Source organism: Lemur catta, chromosome 1, assembly GCF_020740605.2.
Source record: "Lemur catta isolate mLemCat1 chromosome 1, mLemCat1.pri, whole genome shotgun sequence".
Classification (NCBI taxonomy): domain Eukaryota; kingdom Metazoa; phylum Chordata; class Mammalia; order Primates; family Lemuridae; genus Lemur; species Lemur catta.
Genome location: NC_059128.1, coordinates 223,455,452 through 223,471,033, shown reverse-complemented (window position 1 = coordinate 223,471,033; position 15,582 = coordinate 223,455,452).

Here is a 15,582-nt window from a genome sequence, read left to right as displayed (position 1 = left end):
CTCTATTCAATTAGCATAAGGCACTGGTAGGGGAGAGAGAGGAGCGTCACTATCACTGTCATATGAAGAACTAATGTTTACTGAACATTTAGTGTGTGCTAGGCTTTATGCTTAGTTCTTACAACGATTATCTTAATATAATCTTTATAGCATCCCTACTGTTGATATTCCTGGGTTACAGATGAAGAAACAGAGGCACAGGGATCAAATAATCTGCCCCAAGTCACCAGCTAGTAATTGTCAAAGCAGAGATTTGAACAGCAGGCTCATCCAGAGCCTGTGCTGTCTGTCAGCTGTCATGCCTGTTGCCTCTCACAGGGGGATAAACATTTTGGTGTAAGGAAAGGATACTAAAAGGGGAATAAAGAAACTTGGCTTCCATTCTTGCTCTACCTCTGTGTGATGTTGGGGAAGTCACTGAGCCTTGCTTTCCAGGTGCATGAAACACCTGAATTGCATAAAACTATATGCATTATGTGCATTTGTCTGGGACCAGCAGCCACAGTTTTCATCAGCATCCCAGAGAGACCCATCACTCCCCCCCTCCACACACACACTTTATACATAAATGCATGTATGAGAACTCTCTGGACTATCTCATCTTTATAGCCTTTTTCATGATAAAGGGTCTACCCTACATTCTTTTCTAACATTTTAATTACTAACAGGCTTGAGCAGTAGCAACTTCAAACTACTGCCACCTGTGAACCAGAGCCCCCTCTGCGGCTGAGGGGTGTGGCGGGCCCCTGGCTGCCCGCCGGCCTCTCCAGCGCACCCGCATGTCCAGATACCCATCGCAGGAAGGACGACATTGGCATGGGATCATCAAATTCACCCTCTACCTACTTGCAACACCTCAGCATTTTTACTTTAGCCTGTTGTATTCTTTGTTTTGAGGCTCCAAGAAAAGATTCAAAATCCTTTTTTCTTTGTACTATAAAAGGAATTCTAGTGATAGAGCCTCCAGTAGACATGGGGGAAAGCAGCTGTTCATTATCGAGCATGTCTGTGTCCTGAGCATACAGCAGTGAATAAGACAGACCAGGCCCCTGACTGCGGAAGGAACAAGAGGGACAGTGGCAGGGAAGTGCCAGGCAGATGCACAGGGTGCTACGAGAAGAGTTTGAGCCAGTCCCTAAAGCATGAGGAGGAATGAAGTAAGCAAGAGGTTCAGGTGGTGGAAGAGCATTCCAAGCAGAGTGGGACGGGCCCAAGACTCTAAATAACCTGGCCCAGTGGAGGAACCGAAGGGAGGGCAGACAGGAGAGCAGAGAGAGGGAGAGTGGTGTGGGAGATGGCATGGGAAGGGAACAGGGCCAGTGTGTGCACGGCTCTGGGAGTCACCAGCTAGGACACCATCTGGCTGGGTGACATTAGCAAGGAAGGTAACATCTCTGATCTCCCATTTCCTTAACTTAAACTTGAGAGGCTTGAATTAGATGGCCTTGAAAGTCCTTTTTGACTCTACTATCCTGTGATTTTGTGACTTCAAAGAGAGTGAAGTGATCGCTGAGAAAGAGAAAAGCAGCTCCTGGCAGCCCAGACGTGGGTGCTCCTGTCATCTAGGCCTTGGTCTCCTGTCGAACATTAACAACCCCAGAGAATGTCACCGTCAAGCAAGGCCACTCTGGGACTGTTACAAAGATAAAAATAAGACCACCCTACAATCATGTCTGAACATAGACAGAAAACCAAACATCTCCCTATCCTGGCTCAGATGGGTGACTGCTCCTGCTTTACAGTTAGTTTCAGTCTCACTTTAGTCTTCCTTCCTTCTAGACAAGATTTATTAAGATACCAAATCATAGAACTTAGCCCTGCTTCTGACAGCATGCAAAGCCCCGCTTCCTTAAATCCTCCCCCAAATCACCTAACACAAGCCCTAATCCTGTAGGTCCTTTCTAGCACCTTCTCAGTGAGACACCTCACAGTTCTCCTTCTCTGCTGCAGGTAACAAACCCAAATTCTCCAAGCACGCAGTGCGGGGCCGGCCACGAGAAGCAGTGCCCCCTACGCTTTGCACCTGAGCCGCCCCTCTTGTCCCACTGGAGTCGCAGCCCCGTCCCAGTGCTCTGTGTCTAGAAGGCATTGACATCAGCCCCTCCTTTTCTGACTGCCCTCCTCTAGCTCTCCACCAGCGCCCTGCTCCGGGGCTCAGGGTGTCCATGGACTGGAGCTATGAAGTAGAAGAGGAAAAGAAAATGAGGAAGAGAAACACCAGGGGATGAAACACAAGGCGACGACTTCATGAGGAATTTTCTCTCACCTGATGATAAGGGAGCAAAATGAAAACTATCTCAGGGGAGGGCCGGGGCGCGGTGGCTCACGCCTGTAATCCTAGCACTGTGGGAGGCCAAGACGGGTGGATTGTTTGAGCTCAAGAGTTCGAGACCGGCCTGAGCAAGAGTGAGACCCCGTCTCTACTAAAAATAGAAAGAAATTATATGGACAGCTAAAAAATATATATAGAGAGAAAAATTAGCCAAGCATAGTGGCACATGCCTGTAGTCCCAGCTACTCGGGAGGCTGAGGCAGGAGGATCGCTTGAGCCCAGGAGTTTGAGGTTGCTGTGAGCTAGGCTGACGCCACAGCACTCACTCTAGCCTGGGCAACAGAGTGAGACTCTGTCTCAAAAAAAAAAAAAAAACCTATCTCAGGGGAAACATTTCTTTCCTCCTTTTATGTCTCCACCCTACCCAGATTATGCATGAGCTACTTGACTGATAGTGGTATTTCTGTTTCCCAGCCAAACCACACCAGTCATATTCTCCCGTAAAGTCATCCTCACAGCTCCCAGGAACTATTTGGCAGCATCTAGTGTTGCGGCTGGCGATTCATCTTTACAGCTTAGACTTCCCACCCTTAGCTAAAGGTTTTTCACTGGGGGGAGTCCCTACCACACGACCCACCCTATTCTGTTCATGTGAGCAAATGGTAAACAAAATCAGACTTCTGGTGCCTCCTGAGTCAGAGGACAACCAAGGGAAAGAAGTCACTTCTATCTTTGGACACAAAACAGACTATTGGACTCTTACTCCTCTGAATGAGAAAGCTTGTAAAGTCGGCTTCTGTTAACTTGCAGAAACCATTGCTCACACCAGGCACAGAACTATTTTCCAAGGCTGTCAGTGTCCAGTTCATGGCAAAAGTAGGGCTTTCTTTGTGCTCGGTTTAGTTGCAGGGGTCAATCAACTTTTTCTGGGAAGGGCCAAATAGTAAATATTTGAGGCTTTGTGGGCCAATCTTTGTCATAAGTACTCATATCTACCCTTGCAGCACAAAAGCAACCATAGCTATTGTGCAAGTGAGTAAGTATGCCTCTATTTCAACAAAACTTTATTTACAAACACAAGCAGGCCAGATTTGGCCCATGGACTATAGTTGACTGATCCCTAATCTGGTGTAATCAACACGTGGGCACAACTGAATAAGGAGGGGAATAATAACCTTTGCCTCTGACTTTTAAAAGAGCTTATTTCTCATCACAGAGATTTAGAGAAGACTTAAAAAAAAATCAGTGTGGAAACTTCTGGAAGATGAAAGAAAAAGAGGGAGAAAAGAGAGAAGAAAGCAAAAGTGAGAGGATAGAATTTTATTTCAAAAGAGGACTGGAAGAATCAAAGAGGAAAGACCTCTTTTCCTCTGCGTAGCAGGCTGCCCCGGGGGGTATCTTCTTACCCTGACCAGTTTGTCAGGAGCCACTCTCTGAGGCTTAGGAGCAGGCAGAGAGACGCCAAGAACACACTGGACATTTAAGAATGTCTAGGGCTGTGCCAGCTCCTGAAGAGGAGCCCCTGCAGAATCCCCACCCAGGGCTCCCAGGAGAGGGTAAGAGGACCAGGGAGTGTGGGACAGAGGGGATAGTTGAAGGTGACTTCTAGGAGCCACAGGTACACAGCGTCCCAGACCTTCCTGTCTGGGACTTGGTTGTGAAGAATATGTACTTACTTTGCAAATTTGAAAAAGGTATTAATAATGAAAGATTTAAGTTTAAGGTAGAGCTCCCAAGACTCTGCTGGGGAAAGAGGTAGAGGCGAATGATAACCAGGCAGGTAAATCCCCTGCATTTCGCTGGGAGAGAGTGTGAGAAGTGGTCTGTCTACGGTCAGAGGCCACCTTTTCTAGTTCACAGACCATGCATACTGATTGTAGACTCAGAAAGTCACCCTAGCTGTAGAGCAATGATTTCTGAACTGCGTTTCCTGAAATACTAGTTTCATAAGACGTTAGCAATTATTACATAAGAAAGATTTCAGGGAAAGTAAAGAATGAACTGACATTGACAGGAAACTTGTGTATCTGTTCAAAATACATTTTACGCTTGGAAAAAAGTTACAGTGTTAGAAGAAACAGGTTCATTTTGAAGAATCGTTCTTAGGAAACAGGGTTTTCACAGCCAAGAACAGAATATGACCCTGAGCTAATGCAGATGAAAGATAGTCTAGCAGTGGTTCTCAAACTTGAACATACATCAGATTTGCCCAGAGGCCTTGTTAAAACACAGGTTGCTGGGCCCCAGCCCCAGAGTTTCTGATTCAGTAAGTTGGGATAGGACCCGGGAATTTACATTTCTCAAGTTCCCATGTGATGCTGCTGGCAATGCCGGGTGACCACAGTTTAAGACTCACCGCTCTCCACCCAGCCCAGCTCGACAAATAGGAGGCTCTTTATCCAGTAACATGAAGTTTCTGTCTGAGGTTTACCACATTCCAGGAAATCAATTGGATGGGTTTCCACCATGCATGAAGATATGTTAGCTAACCCAACTTCAAAGCCAGATTTATAGAAACATACATGGGCTTTACTGGGAAAGTTTGAGACAGTCTTCCTCCAGAACAGCTTCGGGTGTCATCAGCAATAAAGAATCTTCTTATGTAGGCAACCAAATGTGGCAGGTTCCAGGATTTATTTTTTAAATGCTGGCACATGATTCCCCTGTGCAAAGTTGAAGAGGCCAGCTAATAAGTCAATAAATATTTTCTTACTGGGAGACATGTTTCTTCAAAAATGGGAACAAATTCAAAATGAATTTAACAGTGACATAGTTCTTCAAAAATAAAATCAAGTTTGAACAATTGCAATGCGATATATTTGGGGATTTAAAAAAAAAAATACAAATACAAGTTCTGAAGGGACTGCCCAGGCAAATGTATGTTAGAAAATCAAGGAGAACCTAAATGACCAGAATGTGGATGTGAGTCACCCAAATTACGATGTTAATGGACAACAGGTAGCAAATACATCTTGAGATCTGTCACATAAGGGCTGAGACACAAATTCTTTCAACTTCAGGTCAGTCTCAAAACATGGTACCAATTTCTGTTAGCATATTCTAAAAAGTTACATGAAGAAGTTAGAAAAGGTCCATGGGATATTAACAAATAGCTACAGAAAAAATATGAAATAGTCCTAAGCAGAAAGGTTTGAAAAGAACTTGGGTTGTTAAGCCTGGAAAAAGTGAAGGTGATTTTATCTTACCTTTAAATGAATGAGAGTTTTCTGTCTCTGGTCTTTCATTGCAGTGGTAAACTAAGCAAGAAAAAATGGCCTTAATTTAAAAATAGATGTGATTTTCATTAGTTAACTGAGAGGTAAAATCTTCTTTAAAACAGGGTGGTAAAACACTGGGGGTGTGTCATTTTGGGCTTTGGAAATTTGTAAGATGCTAATAGCAGTTATCCATTTTAAGTGCCTTAAAAATTCCATACAGCTCTCCCACGGTTCCTGCACCATATGGAAGCCGACTGAAGGAAAGAATTGCCATGCTATTGAAAAAGCCCAAATGCCCACCCATGGGAAAGTGAATGAATACATTGTTATATATTCACACAGTAGAATATTATGCAGCAGTCAAAATAATGGATTATAGTAAAACACAACAGTATAGGTGAATTTTATTAATATAATATTAGGTGGAAAAAGTCTTGAAAGATTACATATGTAGTATGATACCCTTTTGTAAAGTTTAAAACAACTAAAATTTTTAAAACATCTTTTAGGAATACAGGTAGATACAATATAACCATATAAATGGAAGGCAAGAGGTTGGGCACAGTGGCTCACACCTGTAATCCTAGCACTTTGAGAGGCCAAGGCAGGAGGATCACTCAAGTCCAGGAGTTCAAGACCAGCCCGAGCAACATAGCAAGACCCTGTCTCTACAAAAAAATAGAAAACTTAGCTGAGCATAGTGGCACAAGCCCGTAGTCCCAGCTACTCTGGAGGCTGAGGCAGGAGGATTGCTTATGCCCAGGATTTTGAGGCTGCAGTGAGCTATGAGGCCACTCACTGCACTCCAGCCTGGCAACCAACAGAGTGAGACCCTATCAAAAAAAAAAAAAAAGTGACGACTACAGTGAAAAAGACTAACAATACCAAGGCTGGGCAAAAATATGGAATAATGGAAACTCTCATAGACTGGTGGGAAGATAAATCGGTGCCACCCCTTGGAAAACATTTTGGTAGTATCTACTGAAGATGAAGATACACAAACTCTATGAGCCAGCAACTTCACTTCTAGGTATATACTCAACATATATTGACCAAAAGACATGTTAAACAATATTCATAACAGCACTATTCATTAAAACCCTGAAACTGTTCATTAACTGGAGAATGGATAGATAATGTGTGATAGAATCATATGAAAATATAACAGTGACAAACAACAAACTCTGGTTACACACAATATAGATGTATCTTGCAAATGCCATGTTGGACAAAAGAAGCCAGATACTACATAATTCCATTTGTATTAAATTCAAAAACTGGGAAAGCCAATCTGTGACAATAGACATCAGGCTCCTGGTCATCTTTGGGGAGGATGATGACTAGGGGGAGGCAGAAGTGGGGCCTCCAGGGTTCTGGTTCTAGTTCTTGATTTGGATACTGGTTACATGGATGTGTTTACATTGTGGAAATTCACATAGGATTTGTACATATATCTAATGTCTGTTATACTTCAATCGTTAAATAAGAGTTTAAGAGCAAAAGAAACATAACAGAAATAGAGAAAAAAGGGTAAAAACAAATTTAAAAAGGATAGAAGATATAAATAAATAAGTATCCATAAGCATATATATTTTCAAAATATATTTTAAAGGATATACAGTATGAATAGATACTAAAATCTTAGTATAATCTTTTTTGCAGTTTTTCATGTTTAACATTTATGTTCATTTATGACCATTCTTTTAATAACATTTTTCTGATTTTCTCACTTAAACAGTAATATGATCATCCCTTGGTATTCATAGAGTATTGGTTCTAGAACCCCCTTGAATACTAAAATCCTCAGATGTTCAAGTCCCTTATATAAAATGTGTAGCATTTGCATATAACTTACTGACATCCTCCTGTATACTTTAAATCATCTCTAGATTACTTGCAATACCTAATACAACATAAATGCTATGTAAATTATTGTTACACTGTATTGTTTAGAAACTAATGACAAGGAAAAAAGTCTGTATGTGTTCATGTTCAGTACAGGTGCAACCGTTCTTTTTCTCTCTCTCTTTTTTTTTTTTTTTCCCAATCTTCTGTTGGTTGAATCCATAGATATGGAACCCAGGGATACAAAAGGCCAACTGTACATGTTTATTTTTTTAAATTTCAAAAACAAAAAAACAAAACAAGGAAGAAATCCAGAATTCCACCACTGAGATCAAATTGCCCTTAACATTTTGGTGTGCGTCCTCCTGGTCTTTCTTATGATTTACAAAGTTGTTTACAAGGCTGGGGTAAGGAGGGAAGCAGAAACGATGAGAATGTGGTTCAGGATGATGTCATCTTTGGTGGGAAGAGGGAGGAGAATGGGACACAAGACAGGAAACTACAGGTCGGTCACTACTGATGTTCTTTGTTTTAGATGGCAGATTCATTATTTAAAATAACTTAATAAAGAATTAAAAGTGCACCAGGCCTGGACCCAGGATGAGGATGCATCACCAACAAAGGATTGTGATGAATACAATTTTGTGCACCTGCAGTCCAATTAAAATTAAAGAACTCCAATAATAAATGGATTTCATGCTGTAATTGAAAGTAAGTTTAGTCGTCTGAAGACCTAAACTGCTATTTTTAAGACACACTGTGCACTGACAAGTCAGGAGAAAAAAAATGCCTTCACTTTCCACTTAAAAGAAAACACTTTCTTTGATCACTAAACTTCACGCATCTTTTTCATTGAGCTGTGAATGATAAAATTGGCCACCATGATTCAAATATTCATATGTCAGAAGGTTTCAGTATAAGCTAGATAAACTTCCCAGGTCACCTTATACCTCTAAAATTCCATACTTTAGATTAATGACCTGATGTGCCAAGACAGTCTTTAATGAAACAAAAATGATCTTTCCAGACCCCTTCCTTCTAATTACACAGTTTCACCTGGGGACATTTCTTCTTGCCCACAGCAAAACTTCAGACTTGTGTATTTGCTTGTTTTTGTGTTTATATCCCTACCATTGCTTATACAAATGAAAGATTTAATGTGGTGAGGAAATTGGGGCAAAATAAGAGCAGGAATTAAAAATAATGCCATGAGTAATATTAGAACACTAATGTATTTTTGTTTTCTATTATATCTCAGCTAGAGCTGGGCCACAAGTTCAGCTTACAGCTTCCTAACAGTCAAAGCAAAGAGGGAAACAGGAGATGGAAGATTTATAATGCCTATAAAATAATTTGGACCAGGTTTTCCAAAGAAAACTAGTATTTCCATGTGCTTAGAGATATGTCCCAGTGATGTGCTAGAGCTCTTGAGAGCCAATGGTTAAATAGCCAGGATTTTTGCAAATTGGTTGTTAAACCATTGGTAGCTTGAAATTGACCTTGGTGGGAATATTTAGCAAATACTGCAAGTCAGGACTGCTTTTTTTTTTTTTTATTCAAAGAGCCCATTCACCAGCATAACACTGCATGTCCCCACTGGTCCTCATACAGGGACACTATGCAAAGTTGGGGGGGGGGGAGTGAGTTGCAAGTGAGTGGGGAAAGGCTCAGTGTACAAGTTTGTTATGTATGACAGAAGCATCCCTCAGGGGCAGAAGAGAGCAGGAATATATGCCTGAGACCAGAGACTGACTTTGAAGTTTTTGTCACAGTCAGCAGTCACCCACCCCACCTCAGTCCTTCTTTCCAATACTACCCTTTGGAATTTCATACCCACGATTATAAAAAATGCTGTGCTCATTGAGGAACAGACATATTTCCCCATTCGAAAATGCACCCAGAGAGATGGGAGAATCTCAGGTTAAGGCTTTTATGCTTTCACTAGGTCAACACTTCCAAGCCCATGTTTCACAGCATTGTAACACGTGTCCTGCAGGGGAGAAAAAAAGTGTTCCATACCGAAATATGGAATTCTCTTTACTGCGGGACTTCTCAGAGCCTTTGGAAGGCATATGTGCCCTTGTGATACAGAGTGCATATTAGCTTCCCAAACTTATTTTATCCCAGAACCTGTGGTAGCACATCTTGGGACACGAGACTGAAAAATTCTACCCTGGGTAGTCAGGCTTCCTTGCAATTTGGAAAGGCAATACCAGGATGTTATTACACAGAAATATTCCTTTCATGTAGGACTTGAGGCTCTGGCTTTAAAAAAAAAAAATAACATAACTTGCATATCTTTGCTTTTCAAAGGAACCCTTTCATTGACCTTGTCCATACATCCATCAACAGAGCTTACTTAAGCAATGAAGGGAAACATTTCAGGACAAGAAATTTCTTAACTATGTCCCTAGCAACTCACTCAGTCCTGTCGGGGAACACCGGGCATTGAAAATGTCAAAGCCCAAAGCCAGCATACATTTCAACTCCCAAGATTCTGGAGCAGAGAATGAGCATTTCTCGTCACTTTTTAACCTTGAATTTCCACCACCACCCCCCGCCACTCCCATCTAGCTCTTGTTTCTTTTTCTCTCTTCTTGAGCTAGCATCGTTAGCTCCTAACACAGAGTTTGTCGTTTGTCATGTCATAGGCACTCTACACATGTACGCATCCGCGCTGCAATCACTATGGAGCCCTCCGTCCCAGACCCCAGATGGGACAGACAAGGGCCTGTTACCAAGGAGCTCAGAATGCGGCATTAATGAATGTCAGGTTTTTCTCCTATTTATCGCCTTCGCTGGCTCTCTCTAGGCTTCTTTGTCGCCGCCTTGCTCCGTGCCCCGTGCTGCTCCTCACCACTCTCGTTCATCCTTTTTCCTCCCTTCCCTGACAGCTTTTTTCCAATGACTAACAGGAACCCAGCTCAGCTGGTTTTTATCACGCTCCTGTCCTTGCATTTTTCCGACTCAATTAAGCCATTACCCGGGCTAAATGAGGCATGGACTCTCCAAAAGTCACACCTGTTGTCAGGGAGCTGGAGGGTAAGGCCGTGCGCAGCTGGCCGGCAGACGGCAAGCCAGGCTCACTGGTGGCAGCTGAGTGTGACCCGGCAGTTTGTGTCCCCCCCAGCGCTGAAAGAGGGCCCTCATTTTAAAACAAGATGTGCCTTCCTTTGGCACAGAAGGAATGAAGTCTGACACAGAACCGGGGACGGTCACATTGGGGATGGCAGATAAGATATCCCGCATTCTTTGGCAAATGTGCACCAGGTGTGTACAGAAACCCACACTGTGGATGTGTCCTCAGCGAGAGGTAAAGAAAGCTGTAACCAGAGCCAGGTACATGGGTTTTGTGATTATTGGTTGAACTTTTTGAGGTTTTTTCCCTGTTCACCCTCATTAAAACACACACATTTCACCTTTCCGCAACAGTGGCTTCAAACTCTACTGTTAATATTCTTGGTGATCAGTGTGAGGAAAGAGGGCAAAGATTACAGTAAATAAACCAGAGACACATCAGTGTACTCATCCTATGAAAACAAATGATCTCCACTGGAAATAAAATTTGGTTTCATAAGCATCTTTTGTCTAGGCAACCTAGAATTTTTACTTCAGCAATCTAGCAATTGAGAAATTGTAGTTTTTGAGATTGCCATGCCTTTAATTTACTGAGTGATTTGAAGTTCAGAAGGTCTGGGTCTTGGTTTTCTCTATCTGAAATGTGGGCAAAATCATTCAGCTCTAGAGTTGTACAATTTCCATAAATAGCAGAGCCAAAAGGTGAGAGTGGGGGTGGTTTACACTGTGATGAAAACTGAAATGTTGCAGTGTTGACTCCTAACCTTGCCTTGCTATCCACTGTTAGCTCGGCCTGTACTACAGACTTGGATGAGACGTGTAACTACTTCTTGGACAAATGCAAGTTCAACAGATATTTTTATAGCATCCACTCGACACCAGCTTCCTTGTTGAATGCTGGGATACACCTGTGATAGTGGTGAAGCCCCTGTCCATGAACCTTCAGTCTCGTGGGGTGACCCCTCCCATGTTCTGTCCTGGAATTGTCCACCCAGCCTCTGGCCTTTACTGGTCACACTTCATTCACTTATTCAACAAATATCTGTGGAGCATCTACTAAGTTCCAGGTGCCGTGCTTGGCGCTAGGCTACAATGGTGAGAGAAAGAGACAGGCCCCACCCTCACGAAGTTTCTGGTCCCCACCTTGACTTACTTCTCTCTCCTGGCAATCACCAGCCAGAGGACATCACTCTTCTCTCCATGCTCCTTCAACACTTAGTTCACGCCTCTTTATAGCATTTGCATCACTGTAATTATAACACATTTTTATGTCCCTTTTTAAACCATGGACACTTTGATGGCAAGAATTTCAACTTTCTTTCCCTAGTGTTTTGCACTCCTAGTTTCTAGCACATGCAGAGCTCAATGAATGTTTTTGAATGAATAAATAATTGCACAAATTTATAAGCTCGTGAACCCATGAGACCCCAAAATCAGTGTGCCCTCATCTCCCATCATTCCCCAATTCTTGGCTAAAGAACTTAATGAGCACTCATCTGCCGGAACTGAAACACTCCTCATAGATGTCGAGGGCCTTCTACACACAAACCAGCTGGCCCATGGGTCGTTTCTTCTTCCCAGATGTATCTGCCGTTGAGAGAAAGAACAAATATTAGCTTCAGCTTTTTCTGTAGTACTTTTTTGCAGGAGGGCAAACATGATTATTTATGATTTAAATGGTATTCCACTTAGCTTATATTAAGAAGAACAAATGAGTTTATTTGTGACTCTTAAATTGATACTGTTAGAGACAGCTTCAGTAATAAAAATATATGTATAACAACAGTGGCTCAAACCAGCCAGAAGTTTTTTTCCCTTTTATGTTAAAGTCCAGGAATAGTCCGATAACGAGGTTCTGGTCCTCATGAAATCTTTAGCTCATGGAACCGTCATTCCCTAGGATGTGGGTCATGGTCAAGATGGGCTCTAGCAGTCTCATCCCCCCCACACACAGCAGAATGGAGGGAGGGGAGGAGGGACCAACAGCAAACTCTTTCTTAGCAAGGTTCCTGGAAGCTTTCATGAGATTTGTCTGCTTATATCCCATTGGCCAGAATTTAGTCATACAACCATACATAGTCATTAGGGAAGATGGGGGAAATAGTCTTTATTTTGGACAGCCACTTGTCCAACTAAAAACTATTTTACTGTAGCATAAAAGGATACAGGGGGGACAATGAGAAGTCTCTACCACAGATACTAACACTGACATGTTGGTTGTGATTATTCAAGAACGTTTGTATTCTAACGACTGCAAGCTGAAGTCACAATGATGAACTCTAGTTGTTAAGCCACTGTGCTAGGATCACACTTCGTGTTGCCCTGCTGTTGATGTCTAGGGCATGGGAGGAGTGAGCTACAGAGGAAAGAAAGCTTTTGCAACAGGAAGGTGGGAGGCAATGGGAGCCTGGACACAGGCACAGGCCACAGGAGCATGAAGGAAGGCAGAGTGGAGCGCGATGGCAGAATCACAGGATCAGGGGACTGGATGTTGGAGAAAAGGGAGGTGGAGGATCTAGAATGACTCTCAGCTTTGAAAGCAAATTAGACTCTGGTAATTGGACTAAAAAGGGTGGTTTGGAGACTACTTTACACTGGTGGAGTTAACTACTGCAAATTGACCCCAAATCTCTCCTTCCTCTATTACTTCTTGCCATGAATTTTCTGTTGAATAGACTAATGAAGTTAATAAACTTCTCCAAGTAGTTAATCTTTCACAGGAAAAATTTAACAGATCCTAGTGACTTAACCTAACTAGTTATAATGTTCCCTCTCCTACCTAATTCAGTACATGGGACTCCTTAAAATTCTGAATTCTTGAGGCATTCTTAAGTCAAGTGCCAGAATTTCTCACTTGAGTAAGCTGAATGTACAGAGAAGCTATTTCCCCACCTAGAAAGCAGAGTTGGTATTACTCTTTACAAAATTGTTGTAAAGTTTAAAATACATTGGGTGTTTAAAGGGCCTGGCACAATACCTGGGTCAATAAATGCTAATTTCTGTCTCTTTCCAAATTACTTTCTTTTTTATGCATTCATTCAACAAACAATTATTCAGCATTTACTATTTCAGGCACTGTCCTAAGTGCTGGAAGGCAAAGTTTAGTTTAGTCAGAGAAAACAAAGTTACTTTTTTTTTTTTTTTTCACTTCTGAGTGTTGTAAATTCTGATAGTCTACATGCCTGCCCACTGGACTGGGAGCTCCTCAGGACAGAAACAAGCATGTGTTTGTCCCCTTTATATTCCTAGGCCTCAGCACATATACCTGTTAAATGTACAAATGAAAATATGACCAAGGTCCAAGGAATGAAGCCAAAAATCTAAAAACGGGACTGGAGTCAGAAAACAGGGATAGTCATGGATACTCAGACATTACCGGAGGCAACCCCACAAAGCTGTGCCTGCTGGGGTGCTCCTTCCATAACAGGCCAGTGCCCTGTGCTAGGATGGCTGCTGGAGGAGAAGGTGGGATTCCCAAGGGGCAAGAGGCAACATATGAAATGGTTAAGAGCTTGGGCTTTGGAATGAGACATTTATGCAGGTAACTATAATAAAGTCTGATGAATCTCCCAAGATGGAAGCTCTAAGATCCAAGACATAAGAGACTGTGTTCTTACAGGTAGACCTTCCTAGCCTGAAGGTTCAGGGGAGGCCTCCTTAAAGAGTCTTATAAGTTGCTCACTGCACAACTGAGGGCTTAACATGGGCTGAAATCAAACCCGTGCTCCGCTCAAGCTGCACACCTCAACAAAAGGCTGTGTCTGCCCCGGAAGGAGCTCTTTTCTTTGTTCACGCAAAGGCCTACAGTTCAGCAAGTCATGCCCTCACAATTATGGACATCTGAAGGATGAACGATAAGTTGATGTTTTCCAGGCCTAGTTTAGTCCAGAGGAACCAAGAAGGGGAAACAGCATGTGCAAGGTCTGGGCATTGAAAAAGCCTGGTGTACTTGAGGAACTGAAAGAAGTTCAGTAAAGTGGAGTGTGAAGTTCAAGGGAAGACTAGCAAGAGTGAGGCTGGACGGGTATTTGTTACAGCTAGCATTTTCTACGAGTTTACTAGTTACATGGTGCTAATGGCCCTCCATGCATTATTTTATTAAGGTTACAGAGGCTCAGTGACTTGCCCAAAGCCATATTAGGAAGTAGTGGAACTATGACTCCAAGCCAGGTTGAACTCCAGAGCCTGTGCTCCAAACCACTTGTTCTGTAGCATCCAAAGATTTGCAAAGGGGCAAAATTGGGGGCAGGAAGGCCAGTTAGGAAATAGTTGCAGAAATTCAGGTGAGAAATAATGACAGACTTAAGATGGCCTTGGAAAGAACAAAGAGCACATGGATTCCAGAGATTTAGGAAGCAGAATCTACAGGGCTTGGTGGTTGTTTGAATATGGAGAGCAGTGACGGGCAGCGAGAGGAGGCAAGGATGACTCTTTATTTGTGTCTTTGTGGACAGCACATAATCTTCTTAGATAGAAAGTGAAGGAGGAGAAAGTTTGGGAGGGAGGTGAGTTTAAAGCCTGTTAAGTTGGAAGCAGCTGTGGGACATCCAGGTGGAGGTGTCCAGCTGAAAGTTCAGTGCTTGGCCCTGAACCTCAGGACAGGCTGTATCTTTAGCCGACACCAGTGATTGGCCCACGGGGTAGGTGAGATAGGACTCAGAGTGAGAAGAACAGAGAGTTCCTACTAGGCTAATCATGCTGGAGCAGAAAGCCTTTTCCCTAGATCCAGCTGTTAATCTCTGTAAAACATAATCTGACCCATGATTTTTCTGAATCCTGTGCAGGAACTATTCCTAAAAAGCTTATAGAGTGCCATATTACAAACTGGAACCAGAGACCCGTACACAAAAGGAGGGCTATCATAATAAAGAAAGAAAAAGTGACCTTTTCTGACACTTTTCTTTGGTTCACAGTCAGATTTAAACTTAAAAATGATTCATTCTGTATTTCCTGTAACAACTTATGTGCTGAATAAAATATCATTACTATTATTATAATAGAAGGAGCTGCTGCTACTGGACCGATTTTACCCCTTACTCACACAGAAGAATGAATGGATCAAAATCCAGCAACAACATCAGCAGAGGCCTTAGCTTACCAGCGGCCGCTTGAAAATGTGGCTTCTCTCAGACAGATATTCTATCCCAACAACAACAATAATTATTTTTT